The following is a 7,003-nucleotide window of genomic DNA, read 5'->3' as shown; positions in this document are numbered from 1 at the left end:
AATAAAGTACAACAGAAGTTGACCAACCAGGAACAAGCTTTGTAGAAATAAACCAATCAGGAGTGCATTCCATGCAAATGAAGTACTACAAATGGACAAATCAGAAGTTAGGGAAGTGGACCAATCAGAAGTGAGAGTAATAACCAATCAGAAGTGAGAGTAATAACCAATCAGAAGTGAAAGTAATAACCAATCAGAAGTCAGAGTAATAACCAATCAGGAGTGAAGGAGAGTGAGCTCAGGGAGCCAATAGAATTCTAGGTGTAAGTTAGCCGCTTTAGAGGCAAAAAGTGAGATAGAGCCTCTGGGCCAGGGAATTGGACGGTGCGAAGAGGAGAGCAGCAGCCTTGCATAGGGGTCCTGCTGGTCTTTTTATGGGGCTTCCCGCCTCACTGTTAAGTTAGGAATCCAGCACCTACTGTACCATGAAACACACCTAAATTTTTTTAAAAATATATTTTATGTCACAAGAATAATTGGCAAAAGACAAAACAATAACACCCACAACAGCCCCCAAAACACCACGTACACAGACATTCATGCTCACTAGGTGGTATCTCCAGCTTTGAGAGCTTATCCAAGGCAGGAGGCCTCCCTCAGGTAAGCAAAGAGCAAACATTTAGTGGAAGGTTTCCAGGTGAAGCAAGAAAGTAAAGCTCCTCCATCCAAGAATAGAGCCCTGTTGAGGCCAAGGTCAGGGCAGACTCCGCAAGATGGGAGAAACGCCCTGTCCTCAGTGCAGATTCAGGCTGTATGTCAAGAACAAAATAAATGTTTCTTTTTGTGACAGTATTTCCTTTCATTGATCCACTGGTAAAAGAAGTGACTACCCCAAATGGAAGACGTAAGTCAGAGGACCCACATCTACCCTCACTCACCAAACAAGAACTCACCACGGCCTATCGTCTCCTCCCGTGTCCGTGTGCAGAGGACCAGAGCTCAGCTCTACACGTGCACCTGGAGATGTGGGCACCTGAGTGAGGAGAGGAGCAGGAGCAATACACGCTTGACCTGGGCAGGAAAGGGGCCCCAGGCCTCGTGGGGGTCTGCTCTTTCAAGTGCCTTCTTGGAAATTTCCAGAGTCCCCCTCCAGGCCCTAGAACTGGCTGAGGCCAGCAGTGCCGACTGAGAAGGCACCTCAAGCACAGACTGGGACACAGAACTCAGTACCTGTTTCTTCCTTTCTCAGCACTGATTCTCCACTCTGAATGTGGGATTGCTCAGATGCCCTAAAGAGCTCTGGGACACATGCCTACGTGCCACCAGTTTCAGTGGCTGAGCCAGTAAACCCCTCTTCTTATTTAGTACAATATTTCTCTGGAAGATCATCCAAGATTGGGCCCCTATATAAAAGTAAAATTAAATTAAAAAGCAAGGACACAAATGAACTACTTATTACTTATAACTTAGATGACTGATTTATTGAATATGTGTAAGTACATTTCACTGTCCTTTACAATTGGATTACCTCATTCTGTTCATTCTTATTTTGTGGTTGGCTTTATTCCTTTAATAACTATATAAGTTTAAAAAGCTAAAGCTCTAAACTGTTCTTAGAAACAATGATCAGTACACATACGTAAACTAAAAAAATATGTGCTGTATATTATTTACAGGTATTTACATGCAATATAATGTATATGTGCAGTCAAACTGTAATAATTCTGCCTAATAAAATTGAAAAAAGGGGGGAAAGATTGGGCCCCTAAAATGGTGTTAACACGCTGATTTGGGGTGACACGTTTTTCCCAGAATTAGTTCAGGGCTCATGCATCAGTCCTCATCCCTCCACATTCTACCTACGCCATCAGGGAGCAGCAGGTGTGGACGCTACGTTTTCTCCTGCTGCTGGCACCCAGAGAAGCCTCTCAGGCCCTCACAGGATCCATGCCAAGTGTCCAGCAGTCCTCGAGGTGTCTCACCTACATCCCCCGGGGCCTCTTGAAACTGTTACTTTGCAGCACTGGCGAGTCCTTTAATGGACATCCTCTCTTGCCGCCAATTGATGTGGCAACATTGTCCTCCCCAGGGCCAGTCCTTAGCCACCACAGAGGACAGAGGGACATGCCTTGCAGAATACCATGCTCTTCTCACGCCACTCCCAGCCTCCCTGCAGGCAAAAGTGTGTCAATATTGAAATGTTACCAAACGCAAGTTCGTGTGCCCAGCACACAATAAGGCCAAACAAACCGAAACATCGGAGTTTGGAGCAGGTTTATTGCAGGGCCAAGCAAAGAGAGCAGGTGGCTCATGCCCCCCCCAAAAACCCCGAACTTCCTGAAGGGTTTCAGCTGAGCATTTTTAAAGGCTGGCTGAGGGAGGGGCATCCCAGGGTTTGATCAGCTGTGCACAATTCTCTGATTGGTTGACAGTGATGGTGAGCAGCCCTTAGACACTAGAAAGTCTGGGGGCTACATTGCCCTTGGTCATCAAGTAATTAATTTCTTCCATTTGGTGGTGGTTTTTAAAAACTCAGGAACTAGAAATGAGATACTATTACCTGGGTACTTCACAGAGGAGCTACAGCAGAGGACATAGGGGAGGGGTCTGTCCTGGGAAGGCCCCATAAAGTCCTGCTTGGTTACAGAGAGAGACCACATTCTAGGAAGGCAGTGACTAAAGCCTAAAAATTTCAAGAGGAGACATGATCGGAAGATGGGTTCTACCTTCATGTTATAAAATTCCAAATGGTAAAGGTAACAAGACCAGAAAGTTAATCTTTCTCATTTTCTTGTATACTGCAAATGAGGTCTGTATTTGTGCTCACCAACAACGAGGCACCACAGCATTGGAGAGGGTCATTGGACACCAGGACTCACAGGTGTCATGAGGCAGATGCAGCCTCGTAAACAACGATGTCACCAGCTTTAAATAACAGGGATCAGGGAATTGCAGGTACAAGCAGATCTATTTTGTTTCAGTACAAACAACCACAGCAATGGGGGCAATAACATTACCACATTTCCTCATAATGAGGGGTATGAAATTAGCCAGGAATGGTGCATTTGACAGTGAAGAACATGAAGAGATAATTCCTGGACCTGAACAGGGTGTGATGTCTACAGTCTTCCCATGCACCAACTGGACAATAAACAAATCCGTAAGTGCTTCTTCTCCACCCTTTTTTCTCTATTGCCAACAATCAATCACTCTATCACACGAGCCCATGGATTTTAAATTCTTCAAAATTAACTTAATTTAAATTTTAAGTTAATTGCAATTATTTGTCTTAGTCAAAATGGTTTATATAGACAATTTTATGAAAAATATTTGCTCAGGGCCCTGCACACCCTAGAGGGTCCCTGGGCAGGGGCGCATCTTTCTGAGGTAGAGGAATAGGGTTCGTGGGAAAGATGAGCAGAAACATGCTTGAGAAAGTAGCTTCAAACCTGAAGACAGGAGAACCTGGTTATGAGTGGGGGCCTTTGTCCTCTTCAAGTAATCTCCGTTAGCCCCCTAAGAGCCTCCCCAAATACAATAAAATAAAATTTTTTAAAGAAAAATGAGCAGACTAAAGGTTTAAAAACTTTAGGCTAATATCAACAGGAAGTATAGCAAGGTAGTGAAAAACAGTAGTTGCTAAAGCAAATTGCCCTGCATTCAAACCCTACCTCTACCATGTGCAGTCACGTGACCTTGAACCTATCCGAACCTCAGTACTCCATTCCTGTAAAATGGGGGGATAACAGTATCCCGCACTAAGGTACTTACCGCACAATAAGTGTTCCATCAGTGTCAGCTGCTCTTATTTGCGGGGTGAACTAGCCAATCACATGCAGAAAAAAAAAAAAAATCCCGGATCAGCTTCCATAAAACCAGTAAATTATCCAATTTACCTTTATATTTAGAATACTTTGATTTTTTTAAGTTTTTTTTAAAGTTATAAATCCTCCAGTTTAAAATCATACTCTATCTTAATAAAGATACACAAAAAGCAAATGAGTCCAGACTTAAAAATGCTGTGGTGAAATGGTAGAATTGCAGCAATAAAGAGAACATCTTAAACTTAAATCCAGAAAAAAGGCAGATTGACTGCAAGGTGATGGCATCTGGAGTAATAACAGACTTTTCTGGGACACAGTGGAATCACATCTTTAACGTCATGATTGAAAACAGTCATCATCCTAGTATTCTATACCTAAATATTCTATCATTTAAGAATGAGAGTCAAATCTTTTTATTTTTTATTTTCATTGATTCTAATGCCTTGGCCCCCCAGTCAGAGCATCACCTTAAACCCCTTCTACAGGGAAACTGGCACCCACCTATGTGACTAAAGAATTGAGAATGCCTCAATCCACAATCTGGAATGAGAGAAATATACATGTTTATGAGATATTAAATCCAAATACATCTGCCACCTAGACTACAGTAGCTGATGAGTAGAAATGATGTGATATTTTATACACGGTCACACCCCAAATATTGATGCTCCAAGCCCCTATGCCCTTGATTAAGAAGTCCCATTCTTTGCTTCAATAATCCCCCTAAACTTTTCAGATATCTCAGAATTTACATATGAAACCCAAATATACCTAAATCTACCCATCTGTGGGTCCTAGGTAAGGTCCTGTCCTTCCTGAAGGGCCCAGATTACCCCACAAACACACAGAACCTCTGCCTGCACCCCCTCAGCTCTCGCCCTCCCTGTGCTCCCTGACCTGCCACCCTCTGCCAGGCTCCCTGGTGTACTCATCCCTTCCCCTCTGGAGTCCAGACTACCATTTTCTGGCTTATTCCAGGCCACCCCCAAACCACTATCTCCTACAGATCTACAGCACATCACCTGCCTCCAACCTCAGCTGCTCTGTTCTCTCTCCCCTCATACTGGGGCTGCCTTCCCTTCTGAGACCCAGTTCTCTCTCACTGCTTTGTGGGCTCCAAGTGATACAGCTGTGAGCCCCATGGTTCCCAAAGGGCTTTTTCAAAAGTCATTTTGTTTCTGCTATACATTAACCACAAAAGAACTAATTCCAAAGCAAAAAAAAAAAAAAAGACAATTATGTGAAAAATGGCTCAGAACCATGAAATAGATGCTGATTATAAATATAGGCTTTAGGCATTATAAAATGAGGCAGCTCTAAATTTTCAAAGAACAAAGAGAAAGCAAGAGAATTTTTTAAATATCAAAAGGACTTTCAGGTTATAATTAGTAAATTGACTAACCTTTTTAAAGGTAAGAGTGAATTTCGAAAGCCTAAGGCATTCATGGAATTATAGAATACTGTAAGTCTAGAAGACCGTCTCTGCCAAAATCCTCACTTCATAGGTGAGAAAACAAAAGGTTATGTGACTTTCCCAAAGTCTCAGAACAGGTCTGTGGCTGTCAAGATATGAAGAAGGGCTCCTAGCTCTCTTTCCACTCAGTCTACAATAGAAGCCATGCTCACAAATGGGTGACAATCCCCAGAATTACATGGATAAATATATGTTGGTGGTGGTGATGGTGGTGGAGGACGTGGTGGTGATGGTGGTATGCATATGTGCTGGAAAGTTGAGAATTAGGAGACAGTTCAAGGGCAGCTCCAAGACACGTCAGCCAAGGCTGAGATTCAGTTATGACTGGGTATCTCTAACAAATTGATGGACTGAGGACTGGGATGCAGCAAGTATAGGCAAATCAGTTAGCTGTATCTATAACAAAGGAAAGAACCAGTACAGCAGCTGAGCAAGCAACCAGGTCATAAGGACTTTGCAGCATGGGATTGCTCTGTGCATTGGGTACTTCTGGAACGGGGAAACCTCCTGACAGTGAGTCTCCTCCAGAACACAGGTTGTAGAAACCAATCAGTATTTGTTGACTGCCTCTTCCATGCAAGGCTTCCTGCTAGGCCTTGGCAACACGAGGGTAAGCAGGAATGCAGGACAAGTCCCTGCTTTATACCTGTCCTCAAAGGGTTTTGATTTGGGATTTTGTAATGCTAGGGGAGTTGCCTGGCTGAATAAGACAGTTTGCCCAGGTCCTGCCCACCTGTCCTGGAGTCGTGGTGCAGGCTGGAAGAAGCCTGGGTATCTGTTGCAGAGAAGTCCACATATCACTGAGAAGGCCTCAGGCACCATCCACTTTGCAGCCCACAGTGCCATCATGCAGTAGACACCTGTTGGCACAAACTAAAACAGAAGCAGGAGCCACTTTGAAGCCAATGTATCACTTCTGGTCAGGAGCTCAAAGCACTTTCTCTGGGTGACTGTCGTGCTGAACCAATGCAAAGAAAAGGCTCTTGAATCTTGAGGTTCAATGGACCCTTAGTGATCAGTTTTTAGGCCCAAGTTCTCACCAATCTCCTCTGTAAGATCTCTGACTGATCAGAATTGTGGAATCAATGACTCCTCCAGACCCACCCCCTCAATCCCCTGCCGTTGACCCACACCCCTGATAGGCTCTGCTGAGCGGGGAATGCATCTTCATTTCTACAAGAGCCTGACGACGATCAGCTATTGCAGCGACAGAACAATTCAGCTCATTACCTCGTCCTGGTTCGAGTTCTCCCATTCACACCCCGCACCCTGACCTCTATTCCGAGTCCTCTCTATCCCTTGGGAATATTTTTCTTTGCTTGCCTAGTTTGATTCTTCTCTCTCGTCTGGTCATTAGGTACATCTTCATATGGTGTAAAGACACTCCTGGCACAGTAACTGACTGGGAATTGGCCCAGTTCCGCTTGTCGGATGGTGAGTGTCTGCTCTCTGCAGAAACAGGCGGGTGATACAAGGGTCTGCACACGTCCTCCTCCCTAAAGAACTCAGCAAGTGTTAGTGGCTGGCGGCTCCGTCTTCTGGCTGTTATTCTAGTGTTGAACCTGCTCCATTCCCTCTAGGAGGGAGACAGGCGAGGAAATGTTTGTTAACAGCCATGGGCATGAAAACAGACAGAGAGCAAGGCGTGTAGGTACGAATGATTCCTTCCACATCCTTTCCTCCCGTGTCTAGAGAGGACTTGGTGGATCTTGGTAGCTCCTCTCAGAAACTGGCAGGGGGACACGTGCAGGGAAGAAGAAAGAGT

Source organism: Camelus ferus, chromosome 1, assembly GCF_009834535.1.
Source record: "Camelus ferus isolate YT-003-E chromosome 1, BCGSAC_Cfer_1.0, whole genome shotgun sequence".
NCBI classification, from domain to species: Eukaryota; Metazoa; Chordata; class Mammalia; order Artiodactyla; family Camelidae; genus Camelus; species Camelus ferus.
This window is presented reverse-complemented; position numbering follows the sequence as displayed.